The 19,461-nt window shown below is 45.0% G+C and overlaps 1 long non-coding RNA gene across 1 annotated transcript in view; it reads right to left on the bottom strand.

Moving 5' to 3' along the window:
* LOC116653739 (uncharacterized) overlaps window positions 1–19,461 on the bottom strand; it is a 215,597-nt gene that overhangs the window by 42,313 nt on the left and 153,823 nt on the right. The window lies entirely within an intron of this gene.

Raw genomic sequence — 19,461 nt, 5'->3', positions numbered from 1 at the left:
ACGTATTTTCTCCAACATAATGAAATAATGCAGGCCACGAATCTGACACTCTGCCTCTGCTGTTGGGAAAGTGAGAGGATGGCTGTGTTTTAACATTAGCTCCTAAGTATAATTTCCTGTAATTGTAAAGCGCTTTAAAGGTACTTGTGAACTTGGGTGGATAGCTCCTAACTAAGTTGATGAATAACCCAGGACTGACTCATCTCCTAAACAGAACCTGCGCTGAAGGAGGGAACGTGCAGAAAGGTTTTGCCTTCCATTAGCAACACTATCCAAACAACTGACCCTCTCCCTGGGAGATTAGTTCACAGCAGGTGAACTATAATCTGCTCAGATCAGCAGGCAAGGAAAGCATTCATTCCAGCTGCATTACAGCCAGAGCTTTTCTTCTGTCCTCTCTTTTTCTTCTTCTTTTTTTTTTCCTTTTCTTTTTAATTCTCACACATTGTGAGCTCCTGACAAAGGGCTCCAGCTATCAGATCAAGCAAACATTTTGCCACTTGTTTGCAGAAATGGTTCTGGCCCTGAGTTGGGATAGTAATAACAGGAGAGCTTTGGATCAGGGTCGCTTTCCTGCCAAAAAAGCTGTTGCTAATTTCTGATGCTGGGGATAATCTGGTGGAAATTTGTGTTGGAACATTACTTAGTATTACCATCCACCTGATGCACTGTGCTGCCAACTGAAGGACATCTCTCACAAAACAATCACACTATCTCTGACTTTCTGGTCCAGAACCTCAAGAGTATCCTAAAAAGTACCATTAAAAGATGTGTTTGCAGTCTTCAATCTGCTATATGTTAGAGCTCATGCACTCGCTAGTTTTTACATCACAAGTATTTTCCCAAAGCCATCAGTAGTAAAACCACCCTGTTGTCTCGGAGCCATTCCTCATCTCTTCCTGCTTTTTCCCTCTCTTTGGTCCACTGATTTAGTCCTTCTCCCTTTGCTAATGTCACAACCCACAGATATCAATCAGCCTTTTCTTCCTTAGCCTGAACAACCAACATAACTAAAGCGGTTTGCAGGGCTGGAGCCAGGGACGGCTCGAAGAGACATCTCGTGGCCACATCCCATACTGCAAAGGAGATCTTCAGGGCATCCAGCATCCATTGCGAGCAGGGGGATGAGATCAGACCGAGCATGATCACAGAACCATAGCATCGTTTGAGTTGGAAGGGACCCCCCCCCCCCCCCCGCAATTTAGAGGACATCTACAGCTCCATCAGATGCTCAGCCTGACCTTGGGTGTATCAAGGAACGAAGCATCCATCACCTCTCTGAGCAATGCCCAGCTAAGTGGGCCATACAGATGAGAAGGTGCCAAAGCACACACCTAACTCAGAACTCACTGCCCCACAGCATGTACTGCTGCATGAGCAATGCCCCAGGCATCCAGAGAGACACAGCTCAGCCCCACTGCTCGTTAGGAAAGGGGTCTAAGCTGATCTTTGTTGGCTCCTGCTAAATGCTTCCTCCGTGATTAGCACCAGAGGTGATTTTGATAGCAGGATTCATTGTCAAAATAGCTTATAAAACAATTCCATAAAACTGTGTAAATCTTGTGTTGATCTTATTTTTTACAAGGAGCCTTAAAGCCACATATCCCAGTGCCATTTACAAGGTTGTTGCAGGTGTGGGACCGGCCCTAGAAATATAGCTGCTACTTAAACTGTGCATTTTACGAGCCTGGGGAAACATCCGTTTGGACTGTAAAAAGAGCTTTCCAGCCTCCTTATGCTTTCTGAAAGAGACTGTGCCATTGCCCATCAGGCTCAGTGCCTCCAGAGCCACGGCCGAGGTGTGGGGACAGGATTCCTTTGTCAACACACCTTTTAGTAAAGTTTTCCATTACATTGAACTTTGGCTTCAGGAGGAGCTGGGCTCCCCAAACCCAAGTTTCACTGTGAGGTATGAAGGAGGTTCAGACTACTCGCTGCTTTGCTGTTTTGCTATGGGATGCAGTCATCCCTCTGGTGAAAAAACTGCAGACTATTTACTGGTGCTCTGAAGCACAAGCGAACAGGTGGAAAACAGAGGAATGAACAGCCTAATCAAGTAGATCAGATGGCAGAAGGTGTTTAAGTAGGCAATATATACTGCAATTAAATAATAAGCATTTAATGGGCATCAGCCTGAGTCTGCTAGGGACAGAGGAATTGCCAAGGGAAATTTATCCCCGTGATTTAAAATTGACAAGGATTTTAATGCCAAATTAATGCTCTGCAGCAGTCCCTGACATGCCATCCTCTATGCCCTCTGAGCTCTCCTCTGGCTCCCAGTGCAACAGCCAAGAGATTGCTCATATCATGGGGACATATCGTAGGATATAGCATCTGTAAGGTCCAAAACCATCATATATTTCTACTGGGCAGGGTACGTGGGCAGCTGCCTTGCTGCATGCCAAGGAACACTGTGCTTATCAGCTGGATACACGGCTCCCCATTTATCACCTGGGAGTCACTGGCTTGTATTTCAGTTTGGGGCTCAGGGACTCTGAGTTTGAACACGAATTTCTTCTTTGACTTTCTCCAAGCTGCTTATTTATTCTTAAAGGAGCAGAGAGCTTCCTCTACCTCTTTCCACTGACATGGGAACATGGGTGAGCTGCAAAGCAGTGCCATCGCTGTGACATGATACTATGGCAATCCTCTGCCTGCTGGCCCCACCTTCATCCTCCTCCTCAGATGCCCCTTCCCAGCGGATGTGTCTCAGCACCGTCTTATCTCCTTCTCATATCTTCTGTGTAAGACCAAATATTGACACTGTTCAGGAATGCTCCTTGGCTGTAGGCTCGTCTCCTAACCTGCAAGATAACTCTTGACCTCTTTCCTGATCCCTGAAACATGCATGATAAATGCAGGAAAGGGTCACAGTGACATGCTTAAAAGTTGTTTTACAGCAGTGGGAGGGTTAAGCCCAGGATACAACTTCTGCTTTGCAACAGCTTATTCTGAAGGGTCTCAGATGCACAAAGATGCAGCTGAATGGATCAGTATCATATAAGGCAAATGAGCTATTCTCTGGTTTGTCAAAGCTCTCATTCATGATGTCCCTCAGATTTAATAACAAGCAAAGAAAATCCCTCCTTATTTTCCTAACACAACTCTTCTAAAATAGCTTCCAGCTCTGGAATTTGATTGCAACATAATCCAGTGTGATGGCTGTGACTTGTGATGCCCAAAGAGACATGGAACTGCCTGTTCAGGTCTCAGTTACCGAGCTGGTGCAGAGCCTGGTTTGAATCATCCCCTGAGCTACCACAGCCAGATCTGAAAGATCAGGAGTCAGATGGTCCTGGAGAGCAACAGTTCTCCCTGTTAAAGTGCTACCCTTTCCTCTCCCCTGACTGTTTTTTTCACCAAGGAGACTAATGGAAGACTACCCCATACCCTAGCCTTGTTGAAACCTGTCTGTCTGAGCAATAGGGCAGGGACTGACAGATGTGTACAGAGCAATCACACAATCCCTGGTTTCCTTTGGACACTAAGCTAAAAATAGGAGACATGCAGCAGAAAAGCAGACAGGAAGGCAGGAATGGGTCTATCAATAGCCCCAAACTCCTGCCCTATTTCCTGCTCACTGACGTCTCTCAGCAGATGACCGGTAACCTTTGGAAACCCTCCAAAGATGCACTCATTTATCAGAATTTTCTTAAATTGCAATAGAGGGAATTTGGACCCTATATATATATGGGCATCCTAGGGGGGGAGTATAAAATCTCTTCTGAGTGCATGCAGTGTAATATCACTGAGACTTTTCTTTCTATCATTAACACAACCATGGACCACCTGTAGACTTCATATTGTGCATTCAGCTGAACTACTAAGTGACACCAATCCACCTCCCCATCCCATTAGTGCTGCCGTGGCTCTGCCTGCAAACCAAAAGGAGGGCAGGGCAGAAAAGGAGTGCGTGCTTAAAACAGCTGTGGTCCTTCCAGGATATGAAGTCTGTAAATTCTGGGTAAAACTAATTTGTTGTTTCCAAAGGTTGTCAGCAAGGCGTTAATGACTGCGGGTAGGAAAATGCTCTATAGGTTTCAGCATGGTGTATTCTTGCAGTGGGGAGAAAAAAGGGTTTTTCATGGGAGCAGAGGATCAGCCTTTCCTTCAGCCACAGGTGCCGGTGCTGGTGAGGGTTGCTCACTAGATGGCGAAGGTTGCCTTCCTCCCTGCACACCGCCCTGCAAAGCAACCAGGATACTGCTGGGGATGGAGAAAAGAGCTTGGGTTGCTGAGGTGAGATGTAGGGGACACATTCAGAGCCTGATGAAAGCAAAGGGGATGGGTGGTTTATTAAGGCTCAAATGGTAGCAAATTTATCCTTGAAGAGATGATGTCGTGTGTTTGAGGATGTCCCTCTTGGAATGGACCTTTAGACACGGTCCCAGCCTGCTAGATCCAGCAAGGTCCCTGTGAGCCTCTCCTGCCAAGGATTGGTGGAGAGATAACCCTGTGAGCCCCTCCTGCCACTTTCCTCCTGGGAGCCTTCCCCTCTTTTCACCACCACTGACATGCCCCGTAATTGTCCTTCAGATCTATCTAGGGATGATACAGGATAATAGAGTCGCAGAATCACTAAGGTTGGAAAGACCACTAGGATCATCTAGTCCAACAACAAGCCCATGCCTGTGGCTTCTCTAGAGATGGTCGGTGAGCATCCTGAGGGCCCTAAGTGCTCCTGGGAGAAAAGACAGCCTTAGGAGAGGACAGCTGTCTAGCAGAGCTGCTCCATGACAGCATCCCTGAGCCACAACAGGTCTCCCTCAGTGCAAGAGCTTCCAGAATCCATTTTACTCCACAATACATCTTTTGCAGTACAATGCAAGCATTCTGCTATTCAGAAACCAAAGGCTGTTCCTACCCAGACTGCTGGGATATGAAAATACCTGGAAGGTGGCACTGACATTTTTCCTGAAGCTCTTTTCTGTTTAACAGAAGCAAAGTCACGTTGCTGAGATACCCCTTAGTAACAGGAAGCAGTTGTCCGGTTTAAAGAACCAGCTAGAAAGCAAATAGCTTTGCCTCCTTTTTAAAACCCCTCAGGACAATATTTACCTTTCTAAAATATCATTGTGCCATGGCTTTGGGACTTTGCTTGACAAACTTGGGGGTCTCTGAGCAGTTCAAAGTGGGCTTGACCTATAGCTGAGCATGGAAAACAGGAACTGCATATAAATAACTAAATTACAGAGAGATCAATTCTCAGTCAACTCATTAGCAATGCCCGGCGTCTTTAAGTGATAACTCCACTCTCTAAGACCTTTACATAATTACTTGCACAAGGCACATTTTACCCTTTGGTTCGCAAGTTTCATAAATGAAGGTTAAGTTTACTTAACCACCCAGGATTTACCAGCCATGTTAGAGCATAAAATGCGCATGCTGCCAGGTGTCTCTGCAGAAACTGCCTTGTTGATTCAGAGACTCCAAGGTTAAATGGTAGCTCCTGAGTCCAAGTTAGCTTCCCACTGGGGAACAGCAGGATCTGCACTGTAACATTGTACCACAGTTCAGCCAGGGTTGATTTAATGAGGCTTGGAGTTAAGATAGCAGTGATTGAGAAAGCCTGAATGGAAATGAGGATTTTGCTGTACATCTCATCTGTAACAGGGATCTGGAGTATGTCACATTATAGCTTGTTACTGAGAGATGCCGTGCATTTTCACCTAGCTGGATTTCTGTTTCTGTCCTCCATCTGTCCATACTATCCACACACATGCACATCTATAGGATGCATGCTTATGTAGCCTGAATATCTTTTATGGCACACAATCCATCCAGACTGTCAGCTGATGTCCTATAAACCAATGTGACATATTCCTTTAACCAAGGATCTATTTGGTGTTTTGAGTGTAGTGGGTTTGTACCTATGTACAGCTCTGTCCTGACATCATTTCATAGAATTCTTTGAGTTGGAAGGGATACCTAAAAGTCATCAGGTCCAATTTTGCTGCAATGAACAGGGACACCCACAGCTCCATCAGATGCCCCATCCAGCCTGACCTTGAGTATGAGCAGGGACGGGGCACCCACCACCTCTGGACAACCTGTGCCAGTGCCTCACCACCCTAATTGTAAAAGCTTTATCCTTATACCCAGACTAAATTTCCCCCTCTTTCAGTTTGGAACCATTTCCCCTTGTCCTGTGGCAACAGATCCTACTAAATAATCTGTCCCCTTCTTTCATGTAGCCCCCCTTTAGGTGAAGGTGACCTGGTTGTAATCTACTCCCTTTCACATATATTCAGAGTATGAAGTTTTTCAGCCACTTTATGAGAACCCAACAGTTCCTAACAGAGAAAAGGTAGGTTCACAAGCTTGGTTCTTGTGGCTTTCATCCAAACCATAACTCATCTGTCACTCAGAGCAACTCACTGGTGTTCTGACAACCCCGTTATCACCCTCTGATCCTGGGGAAAAGTGACTAAAAGCATATGGTAATGTAACCTGCTGCTCCTTTCTACCCTGACTAAACAGTGACCTGCGGTCAGTCAGCCTCACAGCAGGAGAAAGCTCAGTTTTCCTCCTTCCCCAAACCTACAGAGAAGGTTCAGGCAGCTGAACCAGCAAAACATTAACTGAATTGTATTCTGTTCAAATTCCCACTGATATATATATATTTTTTTTTCTTTCCCCCTAGAGACCAAAAGAAGATCAATTAACAAAGGTTCCAACACATTTGCCATTTGTTCTTTCTCTGTGTTCGCCCACAAGGCTGACTACACATGACTACACAGGGAGGTCTACAGTTCTAATGCTCCTGTGCGCCCAGAGTGATGTCCAAAAATGTATTCTTTAGATATCTGATGGCAGCAACACCCACTTGCTGGAACATCACAGAGAAATTCATATATACCAAGTAATTCCACAGTGCAACTCACTAGAGAGCAGAGTTTGATCGCTGCTGTTTTGGAAATGTAAGCTCTGCTCACAATGCCAACATGAGATTGGCATGGTAGATGTCAGTACACGGTGAAAATGGCTTCAACCATTCTATCTACATCACCAGAACTCCTGTGTGAGTCAGTCCCATTCTGCTGAAATACCCTTGCAGGAAAGACCTGACCATACTACACTCACTAACAACCCTCTGCTAAATCACGTCCCTGAGCACCACATCCAAACAGTTTTTAAACACATCCAGGGACAGTGACTCAACCATCTCCTTGGGGAGCCTATTCCAGTGCTTAATAACCCTTTCTGAAAAGAAGTGTTTCCTAACATCCTACCTGAACTTACCCTGGTGCACCTTAGGGCCATTCTCATCCTGTCACCAGTGAGAAGATACCAAGCCCGCTCTCACTGTAAGCACCTTTCAGATACTGGAAGAGAGCAATAAGGTCTCCCCTCAGCCTCCTTTTCCCCAGACGAAACAGCCTGTGTTCTCTCACTCTCTCCTCATAGGCCATATTCTTCAAGCCCTCCATAAGCTTTGTTGCCCTTCTTTGGACCTGCTTCAGCACCTCAATGTCCTTTCTGTACTGAGATCCCTAAAACTGAAAGCAGTACTTAAGGTGAGGCCTCACCAATGCCGAGTACAGGGGCAGGATGACTTCCCTAGTCCTGCTCACCACACCATTCCTGATACAAGCCAGGATGCCACTGGCCTTCTTGGCCACTTGGGCACTCTGCCGGCTCATATTCAGCCGACCCTCCATCAGTACACCAAGGTCACTTTATTTTTGTATTTATTATTTCTTTATATTTAACACTATGTTTAACAATATATAGGCATCCTTATTATTGTGACTATAACCTCTGACGAAACACATTCTCTGCACCTGTACAGGATTATAGAATCTCATTTCCACTGATTAACCATGGTTATTAATGAAAGCTTGAAAATCAGTAGACAAGAGCTGAAATTCCAACACAATTAGAGAGGACAGGCCAGAACTTCCATTCTCTATGTTGCTGGGTTCTAAGGTGCTTGATGCTGTTCCTTAGGGACTGCAGGTGCAGTCATCATGGTCTAGGGGTATGAACAAGTCAATTTTTGCAAGAGGAGGTAATATCTCTTATTAAAACACATATAATATGAAAAAGGATGTCAAGCTTTAAAGCATGAGACCTCCTTCAGCTTTCCTACAATTAAAAAACTCCAAGCATTCTTCTTGCTAATCAAAGTGCAGCATTAAAGGCAGGATGGAAGTGGTGGTGCAAAGGTTTTGTAAAGATTTTAACACAATAGACTATAGATTGCAATAACTAAGCATTATTGCGTCTTGGGGAAATAGCTCAGCTTCTGATCTGACATTTTAGCAGCCAAAAGCTCTGGCTAACAGATCCCACTCTGAATTACTCTCTCAAAGCCTTATCAAAAGGAAATGGAGCCTTTTGAAATCAATGGCATCTCTGGAAGACTGGTTTATCAAATTTCCCCTGGTTCAAGCAGAAAGCCTGTTTTCCTCTGCTCTTTAACCTCTTATTTTAAATGTCATTTTACTTTGAACTGTCAAAAGAGGCAGTGAAGGAAGCAGCTAGCTTACCATCAGATGGAGGTGAAAGCTGAAACTTTACCCGTCCTTAGTGAGCTTATCCACATATCAATGGCATGTTACACCAGTGTGTTTATTTTTATGACTAGAGCATATCCCTTAACCTCAAGGATCCGAACATTTCCCTGGAATGTACAGACGTTTTGTATCATTGATTTCCCAGTGGCCCTTCCCCACACCAGCTACACATATGCATACATAAACACACACGCTTCTATTCACATCCTCTTGATTGAAGTGGTGTACACAACCAGACAACAGCTTCACACACATACACGCATTCCTATCCATGGTATCAGTCTTATCTAACAAAAGGGTAAAATACAATTGCACATATTCTTGTATTTAGAGATGATAACCAAACTAACCAACCAGCTGCCCTAGCTGATCTTTAAGGTCCCTTACAACCCAGGCAGTTCTGTAATTCCCCTTCAGAAGCCCTAAAGCTGTTAGAATTCAGTACAGCTTTACTCTGGTATAACTGTGCCCCCTCATCATGCTACCTGGGGATCAAATGAGACATGATCAAGCCCTGAGGTTGCATTCAAGCTCTGCCTCAAGTGGCCAGCTGATGGTTGGACTCCTTTATCAGTTTGTGCTGCTCATTGTGGGCCAAGATCTTCAGCTGGCGTGAATCAACCTAACTTCACTGAGGCCATGAAAAATGAGGTGCATAAGTTAAGCATCTGTCTCAATGGCTGATGTTTATCTTTGCTCCCATGGCCTCAGTTGCACTTAAGATGAACGTAAACCCATGAAAACAGAGTTTAATGGGTTGAATTTTACTCCACTTGATTACTACACCAAGTTTAACAGACACGCATGTTACAAATAATCTGTCATGCTCTTAGGCGCATCCCACCCCAGGCCACAAAATGTTCACAGTAATTGAAATATACAGCCAAATTCCAAGCTAGCATAAATCTCCACTGGTGCCAAGGTGTGTGGAAATCCATATGATTTGAGGGCTGTAGGGAAAAAAAAAAAGTAAGGACGTATTCCAGTGAGAGAGTTATGCAGCTCTATCTGATAAGTCTATCACAGAGATTAAGAGGTGACTTCACAAGGATGTCCAAGTACAGTTGGAAAAAGAAAATGCCAGGTACAGAGTGGTTGTTTAATCTAGCTGAGAAATGCCCATTGAGAATCAATGCTTGGAAGTAAATGCCAGACAAATTTGAATAAGGAATAAGGCATAGATATTTTAACATAGAGTCATCAATCAAAGGACAGGGTGGGCTCCACTGCTGAAAGTCTTCAGACCAAGTTCAGATGCTTTTCTTCACAAGACGGTTTCATTTGGCACAACTGTTGGGTTCAGTGTAGCAATAAAAATATCAGTTCTTTCAACCGGAATGAATTAAGATCGAGAAAAGTCATTACATTATTGATAGCATTAAATTTACTACAGATTTTTTTAACTCCCTCTTGAAAATGCTTTTAGGACTACTAAGTGAAAAAATACAGCACAAAATGCTGTTGTACTCTATTACTTGAAGTAATAGAGAATAGAAGGTCAAACTAATGATCCCTTGTCTTCATAACTATGCATTTACTTTAAAGCTTCTGTTGTTTCTCACATCAGCTTTACAGCTGCAAAAATGAAGTCTATTACTTCCAGTTATAATGCAGGACAAGAGATGAGCACTCTGAAATCTGAAAGAAAAGATTATCATCACTCAGAAATAAAAATGAATCCAACTCAGTGTTCTATATTTTGCTAGAACTGCTTTTCTCTGTAGCAAAATCATTGGCTTTCCATGGATCCCAACTGTCAAGCATCGTGTTTGCACCAAGTTAGAATATTTAGCCCCAAAAAGGCCCAGGTGCCAAGATAATTTGAAAAATAGTTTCCAAAAAATGTCTTTGCACCATCTGTTCTCTAGCAGCGGTGCATTCCTCAAGCCGCGATGTCATCAGCTTCTCATTATTATTCTTAACGGTCCTTCTAAGTCAATCAAAACCAAAGACAGAGCAACAGATTTGGGGTGTTTGTGTTCTGTTTGCACGCTACATTGTGCAGGAGGTATATAAGGTTATTGGGTTGTTTCCATTCAAGGCTCTTTGGCAGCAGGGCTTGAATTCAGAACCCCAACTTGTCAAATAGACTGTGATTATATATTATAGATGAAAATATAGAATTGAGTTGGGATGGGATGGAGTAAAAGCAGCTCGTTCCAGGCAGCTTTCTAATTTGAGCCATTGATTCAAATCCCACCCAGAACCCACAGCACAAAGCAGGATCCCTGAGTATCTTGGGAACCAGTCCCATTCTGTCATTGAAGTCAGCAGGACACGTAAAGCAATAATAACAACAAATGTGACTCTACTGGAAGTTTGGAAAGGCTTTAAACCATGGACATCCCATCAAGATGCACCCTTATCTTTTGCAGTACATTAAGGGGGTATATGGAAGCAGAACAGGCGCCTGCCAGTGCTAGGACGTTGCATTTGCTGAGTGTGCTCTTGGAAGTAGTGATTCCTAGGAAGAAAAGGCTGAGGGAAGCCATTTTCCAAAAGCAGAAATGAAGCCCACTTCCCAGCAACAAAGTCCAGAAGTCCAGATATCAGAAACCCAGTATCATCATCCCAATGGCTCTGCTCAGCATGATAGGGCTCATCAGCACTGCTAGAGCTGGAGGCAGACAGCAGCCAAACTCCATCCAGAGGAAGTCCCGCTGATTGAGAAAGGCCCAGTCTGTGGGATATTTTTATGGCATTTTCAGGGTAAAATGGCTAAGGAAAGGTTCTGGTCTTGTATGAAGCTACATGGAGATGTGGCACTGAGGGACACTGTCAGTGGGCATGGTGGGCTGGGTTGAGGCTGGACTGGGTGTTCTCAGACATTTTTTCCAAGTTTAGTTATTCCATGATTCTAATCCCACAATAGCTTTTATTACAAGTCCCTTCTTCCTGAGTCCATCAGACAGGCAAGCACTGAGTACTCTACAGCATGTATCCAGGCCAGAGCCTTTGGGGGAATCACTGCATGGTGATTTGTGAACCTACAGCCAAGGTGTTGTCCAAATCCCACCACAACCCCTCTGTATGAGACAGACAAGCCTGAGTCAATGGCTGGAAAACTGTCCCATTCTCTCCTCTCTCTCCCATCACTTTGTTTCTGATGACAAAGGAAAATAAATGTACCTCATTATACCAGAGAGGGGAAGAAAAACACACTTGATGGTACATTAAAGAGATTTTTTTTCTTCCTTTCAAAAACAACAGTTCAACTTAATTAATAGGCCTGGTTGGATGAGTTTGAGTCACTTTTGGTACAAACTAACCACAAAAGTTGGGAAACTGTTCTTAAATTTAGAGGAAAAGGCAGAAAAGAAAAAAAAAATATATATGAAATAATCCATAGGGGTTTTTTTTGTTTTGTTTTTTATGTGAGCATTATTACCAATGATTAGAAGAGAATTATAAAATTCCAACATCAGAGATCAATAACATTACCTTTAAGCTGTGGCCAAGCAGTCAGCAGAGCTCTTTAGTGACCAAATAATTACAGAGCTTGAAACTGAAAGATTATACCATGTAGCTAATGCAGAGAATAAACTCCACTCCACATGTTTTTACAGCTTGATGCACCATTAATGTTAATAGTTTGGGGGGGGAGGGGTGTTCTGTCAGTTTGCATAGATTTTGTCTCTGCAAAAGCTCTTCCTTATTGACTTCTCAGATTACTTTTTAATAACCTGTGATCAGCTGATATGTCTCTGCCTACCCATACTCTGTTTTTCTGGATTTATCTCATACACACATATCCTCCCCAAAACATGAGCTGATCTTGTGTGACTGTGCATGTGTTTCCTATTGACAGCTGTGGGATCCGTGTGGGTGTTTGTCTCCAACTCACAAACACGCACATGCAGACCCATATGCACTTAGTACTACCACTCTCTTGCAAGACTTAATTCTAAACCATTTCTCCAATATCATATAAGAAACAGTAGGAGAGAGCAGGATAAAATACAGTTCTCTGAAGCAGCAACCCATTACATTATAAGAGACATTTTCTTTCTGCAGCCCTAAAAAGCTCCTGAGGACAATCCTAATGTGCACCCCTGGCTTTGGATCACAGTCGCTTTAGCAACACACAGAAAGACACGCAAGCTCTTCTCTTCCCTGGCTTAACTCCCACAGCCTCCAGCTTTTTGCTCAGTTCTACATGGTCACGTAGCCCAGAAGTGCAACCAGCAAACCAGCTCTCCCCAGGCTCGGCTGCAGCTCACCTCTGGGATTATTTTTCTTTTCTTTCTTGGACTCTAAAATACCAGCTTTCGGTGCATTTCAAAACCATTCACGTCCCTAACAAAAGGACCTTGCCAATGTCAAAATTCTGTTGTTCTATAGAGTATATATTGGTATACATATGTATCTATGCATATACTGCGAGCACCCACACACGCAATACAACTTTGCAAAGAAATAATCAATATATACTGCAAGTAAACACACACTGGCATATAAATTAGGTACAAGACACTGTTTTCCCACACCTCAGCCCCAAAGACAGCTGATGTATTGGGGCTGAAAGACTATGAAGGTGCTGACCAGAGAGAGTAGAAGTGTGGGATAATCTAGTACTAAGAGTTAATTGGCTATGAATGATCATAAGATCACAAAACATCCTAGCTATTAGCTTGCAACAGGAGCTTTACCTATAAGACACATACAAGACTCGATGATCATTATGAATGCTTTCCAGCTCAGGTTATTCTATGATTTTAAGACACAATATCTTGCAAAGTCCCACACATTGCTGAATTCTTGCCATATTATAAGGTATACAGTGCATTTTTCATGCTGTATATTGTTTCTTATATATATGCTACATATTGACTGATGTATTTTACATTGCACTACATATTGAGTAAGATTATACAGAAGGAAGGAGCAAACCATACTGATGCTAACCATCTCGTAGCCATTAGAAACAGAACACCCGAGATGGCAGCAACGTGGTGTGCGTGGGCACTGCCCCTGCTGATGGGGTCGGGACCGTTTTCCTGCCTGCGGAAGGGGACGTGCCTCTCTGCCTACCCCACTTCTACCGTGCTGAATGCCATCAATGGGTTAAAACAAACCCCACGAGTGGATTTCGGCTCTCCTGTGCCCCGTGAGCCCAATCCTCGCTCTCCGCAACCGCCCCCCTTTCTTAAAATAACGTTTGGCTCAACGCGCATCGCCGCCTGCATTTAACCGCGGAGCTTCACTTTGCGCCTCGGGAAGCGAAAAGCCGGGACCCCCCGGGGCAGCAGGAGAAGCGGCACTCCGAGCTACAAACATATCGCAAATGGGGGTCGGAATCACATCGTCTAAAAGCTCCTTTCCAACCCAACCAAAAATGTCCATAAATGTACGAACACAGAGCTCGTTTCTGCCTACATAGACAAGCACGGCAGCACCTCCGTGCACACATCCAGCGCGTGTACACGCAGCGTTTAAAGATACCCCTGATCGTGTGCATCCTGTATCACATGCCAAAGCTATAAATTGTAATTCTAATTCTCAAAGTTCACATTTAAGACCACGATTCATATAAATGCGGGTGATAAATCCAGATGGCAGGAATACTTAAATCAAGGTTGTACATACATTCGCTTCAAAGTGTTTCCTGCAGTTTGTAGAACTGTATTTACAGCAATTTCGAATCACAAGTGATGGGTCCGTAACGTGCCCCATACTCAGGAGGCGGATTTCGTCGTATAACTCGCAAACGTGTCTTGCAACGAGTTGCGAGTTTATCTTGTGTCTCATGGATATATACAGAAACAACTGCGCGGGCGAGCACCGAACGTGGAAGCTGCGGGGTAATGAGCAGGAAGCTCAAACCCCGGGGAACCATCGATCAGAGAAACCCTCCACCCCCCCACCCACCCTCCCGGGGCATACGGGCACGGAACGTCGGGAGCGGTCGGACTCGAACAGAGCTCCGCAATGGAACTGACATAAAGATGTGACAGAATCAAATCAAAGCCGGATCGAGACGGAACCGACAACCTCAGCCCCTCACGGATGGCAGCGAAATAAAGCAATCGGAAGAAAGAAAAGGCTAAATTTGGTTGATTCGGGTGATTTTGCTTCGGACGATGTGATTGTGTAAAGCTCCTTTCGGGGGTGCAGCTGCAGACGTCTGTGCTGTTCTGGAGCAGCGCGGGTTGGGGAAAGAATAGGGAAATTACAAAGGAGCGTGAAGGAGATGGGAAATGAAAGACGCTAAAAGAGAATGGAAATATACGTATCTATATATACGTAGCAAATGATGAGAAAGACAGAGAGGGACTGTGCAGTGGGAAGGGTCGGAGTGCCGAGTAGGACGATTTTGCCTCGACCAGAACAACGGTAGAGGGAGAAAGGAAGGGAGAAACAAGAAAATAATAATAATAATAATAAATTAAAAAGATAAAAGAAAGAAAGAAAAATAGCAGGAGAGCCCCAGCTGTGAGCCAGGTGCCGGAGCCCGGCGGTCGGGAAGCGGACCGGGACCGCCGCAGGATGCAGCCCGGCTTCCAGCGTCCGGGCAAAGCGCTGCTTTGGCTGCTGCTGCTCGCTAATGATCACCAGCTTGATTTGCTAATTGGAAGAGCCTGGCAGTGCCGTGCCCTGAGGCGCACCGGGTGGGCACGGCCACCCCTCTTCTCCCAGGACCACCCCACTCGGGGCACCCCGGCACGGAGCCTCCTTCCCTGTGTACACCTGCACCAGGGCGGGGGAACAGGGACGAATCGCTGCTGCCCGCCCCTTCCAAAGCAACACCACTATCATGACACCTCACCCACGAACCGGACACTGAGTTTGAGCAAAAATCCCTCAAGATCCTCTCCTTTTAAGCTAACGCCGCGAGGTGTTTCTTTTTGATTTTCCTCTAATCTTTTCAATTCTTATTATTTTGTAATTATTTTTATTACATTTTATTTTTCCCACCCCGGAGCGGCGTGGTTCCCACAGAGCCGCTGCATTTCCCTCTGCGGGGCGCAGGGGGTGCAGCGGGACCGCGCGGCTCGGGGGGACCGGCGCAAAGGAGCCGACCAGGCTTCTCCAACTCCTTTTTCCCCCCTTATATTTTCTTCCCCCCTAACCCCCCCTCTATTACCCTCTCTCCCCCCCTTTCTTTCTTTTCTGACTTTTTTCCCCCTCTTTTTTCTTTTCCTTTTTTCTTTTCTTTTTTTCTATCCATCGTTTCTGAGCCTCGGTATCTCCTTCAGAAAGGTGTGGGAAGGGTAGATTTATTGGCTCTAATCAGCAAATCGTTTAGGTCATTACAAGCCCATTACCGAAGGACAGGCAGGGCCACATCTCATCTTGTGAACCAGTGCCTTTGAAAACCCAAGGAGAGGAGAGTGACCTGGGAGAAATCTGCTATCATCCCTTTCCTATAGGAGTCCTCTCCCTCCCTTTTTCTCTCCTTTGTTGCCTTCCTTCAGCCCCCTTGAGTTGGAAGGAGGGGTGAGCCGCCGCCCCCCCCCCCTAAATCTGATGCCCCAACCCTTAGCTAGAGCCCTTCAGTATCATTTGCAGTAAGAGAAATGCATCCTTCCAGCAGGGCCCATGGGATGAGGCTGTTACATTCGTTTTGGAGGTTTCTTCTATATCCCCACCATTACTATCTTTTACATCTTTTTCCCTTTATTACTTAATGAAAACACCGGGGATTCAGAGCTGCACATGCTATGGTTAATGCAGGAGTTGCCATGCTCAGGCTTTGGAAGTACATCCCATCAGGAAGGAATATGGGACAAAGCCTTTCAGGTCTGGCTCTCCTTGCATCTACACTAGGGATCCAGCTTGGAGGAAAGGACAGGGGGCAACTCAGCCCCCCAAAAAATCAGGACTCCCACAGCCCCCACAATGGGACCCTGATGTGGCATCCCCTGCAGCATCCCTCATACTTATTGAGTGTACCCAGGGATGCTTACCAGCCACGCAGAGCTGCGGGCTGTACATATCCTCATGGTGAGGCCAGAGAGACCCTTGTCACCCCCTCACCCCTTTTACCTCCACCCCAGTAATTATGCAACCCCTCCTGACCCTGCTTTCTATCCCTTTTATCCCAGCCTCAGTGCCTGTTCACCCAAGCAGGCAGGGCTGAGCCGTTGGAGATTGCTTTGGGGTCCTTCCATCTGGCACTTTCTCTCTGTTTCTCTACTCAATAAATAAAATAAGGGTCACCTTTTTGTTGTTGTTGTTTTTTTTTTTAACCTTTTTTTTTGGTTTTGGGTTTTTTGGTTTTTTTTTGGATCACACACCAAGGCCCATCACAAATGAGACCCCCGAGGCTTTGATGCCTGTGTTTGGACACAAGCAATTATCTCTAATTATTGTTTTGCTTTTCAGTTTGCCCAACTTTCCAGCAGCCTTGAAAAGAGACTTCAAGGAGGGGGTTCAGTGGATTGAATGAGACATTTCTCCAAGAAAGCCCCTCCCAGAGCCCCCTCTTGCTACTATATTGAGAGAAACAAAATCTTCACAAACGTTTAAGTACAATATAGGTTTTGCAAGGGGGTTTCTTTTCTTTTTTATTATTATTATATGTATTTTTTTGAGGATGATTTCTAAAGACACAGGAGCATTTGTACAAATAAGGCGCAGATGGGAGTGGGGCAGGGAACTGAATATCTGGGAAGGGAGGTGAAATGGTTTTCAGCTGGGAAGGAAGTGGAGAGACAGAGATTAAAACCCCCTTAGACTTTCCCACCACTCATAAATAATACATTAAACTGCACTTATTGCTTTCTGCTCACTGCGGAGCGCTGGGCAAAGGCCTCGAGTCCCATAGAAAATTCACATTCTGGGAATGGTGGGATGGGGAGGCAGTGATATTTTAGGAAGCTGTCAGAAAGGATGGGTGACTAAAAACAACGCGCCAAACCTGTGCTCCTGCATGTGGCACACACCTGTGTGCTACACACAGCTATACACGCGGGTTTTCTCCTGCTTGGAAAATGCATGAGTACATCTATACCTGCTCACACACATGGATGCAAATGTGCAGCCTGAGCACAAATAAGCTCAGAGACCTTTGTACACCAGCTCTGCACATAAATAGATACACTGGATACAGGTGTGCACAGAGAGATGTCTGAGTATATGCTCATATCCCGTGTGTAATGCATGTGTATGCACATCCATCACACACATGTGTGCATACATGCAAGAGGTGGGCAAAAGATGTAGATAAGGGGGCTGATGCACTTGTAGGAACAACCTTATCCACCTGTGCTGTACGTACAGATGGTAACTCCCCTGGATTCACTAAAGTCATTTCAGAGTCAGTAAAGCCACTTTGTCAAGTGATGATCACAACAACAACTCCGCACCGCAAGTTTTCCGCTGGAAATCCAAAGTCTGTGTGTTTTTACTTCTACCCCACAGTTTATTTAGCAATCCTTCACAGTAACCAGAGCACACTAAACAAAATATCTACAGCCTGCTGAGACTATATGAAGGACGCCGATTGCTTTCTGCAGCTTAAATTCTCTGCAAACTGGTGCCACCCAGTCACTCATTCTGCAACCAACTCAGTGAGCCATCACTTCTCCAACCAAGAAAAGAAAAGTACAGCCCTGTTCCTAGCCCACACCTGACTGCACAGCTCAAGAGAGACAAAGGTGGGAGCCTTTGCTCATTGCTTCCATCCCTTGGCAGTAGCACTACAAGAAATGTTACTACACTATCTGTCTTTCTGCCTGGCAGTCCATCAGTATGCCTAAAGAATCAGTCTAAGTATACACACATAAACAAGTGATAGCCATGGATATCTGTGCATACAGTACACATCTAGCAGATCATTATATGCATGTGTATGTATACATATATGCATATAAATATATGTATACATATATACATATTAATAAACATAGGCACAGACACAGACTAGAGTGGTCACAGGCACAGACTGGTGGTTGGACTAGATGATCTTATTGGTCTTTCCAACCTTAATGACTCTATGATCTCTGGAGTATTCAATTTAACAACCCAATTATTAGCAGTGGTAGCAGTAATAGACATATTTCGGTAGATCTAGACCGGTAACATAAGAGCATATTATCCTTTTAGGAAAGTAATTAACATCAGGGATCCTATTCCTTTGGCTACCCTTCTAATTAATTATACTTGGTAATGCCATCATTAAGAAGAGCGGAGTGTTTGTTCTTCTAATCTCTGTGTAGGGGACATGAGTTGGGAACAAGCTGCTTTGGGGCTCTTTATTCCACCATTCCATTTTTTGCAGCCAGGTTTTCTGCAGGCAGAGCCTCACCCCCCCTCAACCAAACCCAAACAGCTCCCCCCTAAACTTCACTCCAGCTCCTCCCTCCAAACCAAGACAAACTAGGAAACACAGCAAATTAAAGAAATCTTGACTTAAAAATGACCCATATGCTTGCAAATGCTTTCCAAATGATCCCTTTCTGAATTCATGTGTTGTGCACGGGGGGACATCTCGCTACAGATTGTGGCTCTGATCCCGGGGTTTTTTCCTGAGCTTGGGGGCTGTCTGTGACCCTTCTGCCAGGGGTCGGTGCACTCGCCCTCAGGGCGGCTGTCCCCAGCGCCCGGGCACAACCGCCAGCCTTGCTCCCACACGTGGGGTCCCGGATCTAAACCGCTAATTGCACGGGTTCACAGATCCTCCAGCGCAGCGCCTCACCGATAACCAGGCCTGCATCTCTTGGGGACCACACACATCACCACACAGAGCTTTTGTGTGGTAGAAAAAAGGGGACGCATAATAGAAAGGGCGAGAAAGAGAAAAAGAGTTGGTAAACACATTGGCGGCGGTACCTAGAAACTACGGCAGTGCAACAGGTTCCCAAGAGAAGATCAAAAGTTGGCCTTTGGGATAAGCAACTGAGCAAACTCAAGTATGTTTCTGTAATGAAGTGCACAAAAGCAGCAGAAGGAGCACCGCGCTCAACTCAGTGAGCTGCTCATAATGCACCGATATGTATAT

The sequence above is a fragment of the Coturnix japonica genome, chromosome 11 (assembly GCF_054131305.1).
Source record: "Coturnix japonica strain WE chromosome 11, WE-NBRP24, whole genome shotgun sequence".
Taxonomy (NCBI): Eukaryota; Metazoa; Chordata; class Aves; order Galliformes; family Phasianidae; genus Coturnix; species Coturnix japonica.
Note: the sequence above shows the minus strand (reverse complement) of the source record. Positions and strands in the feature narration are given on the sequence as shown.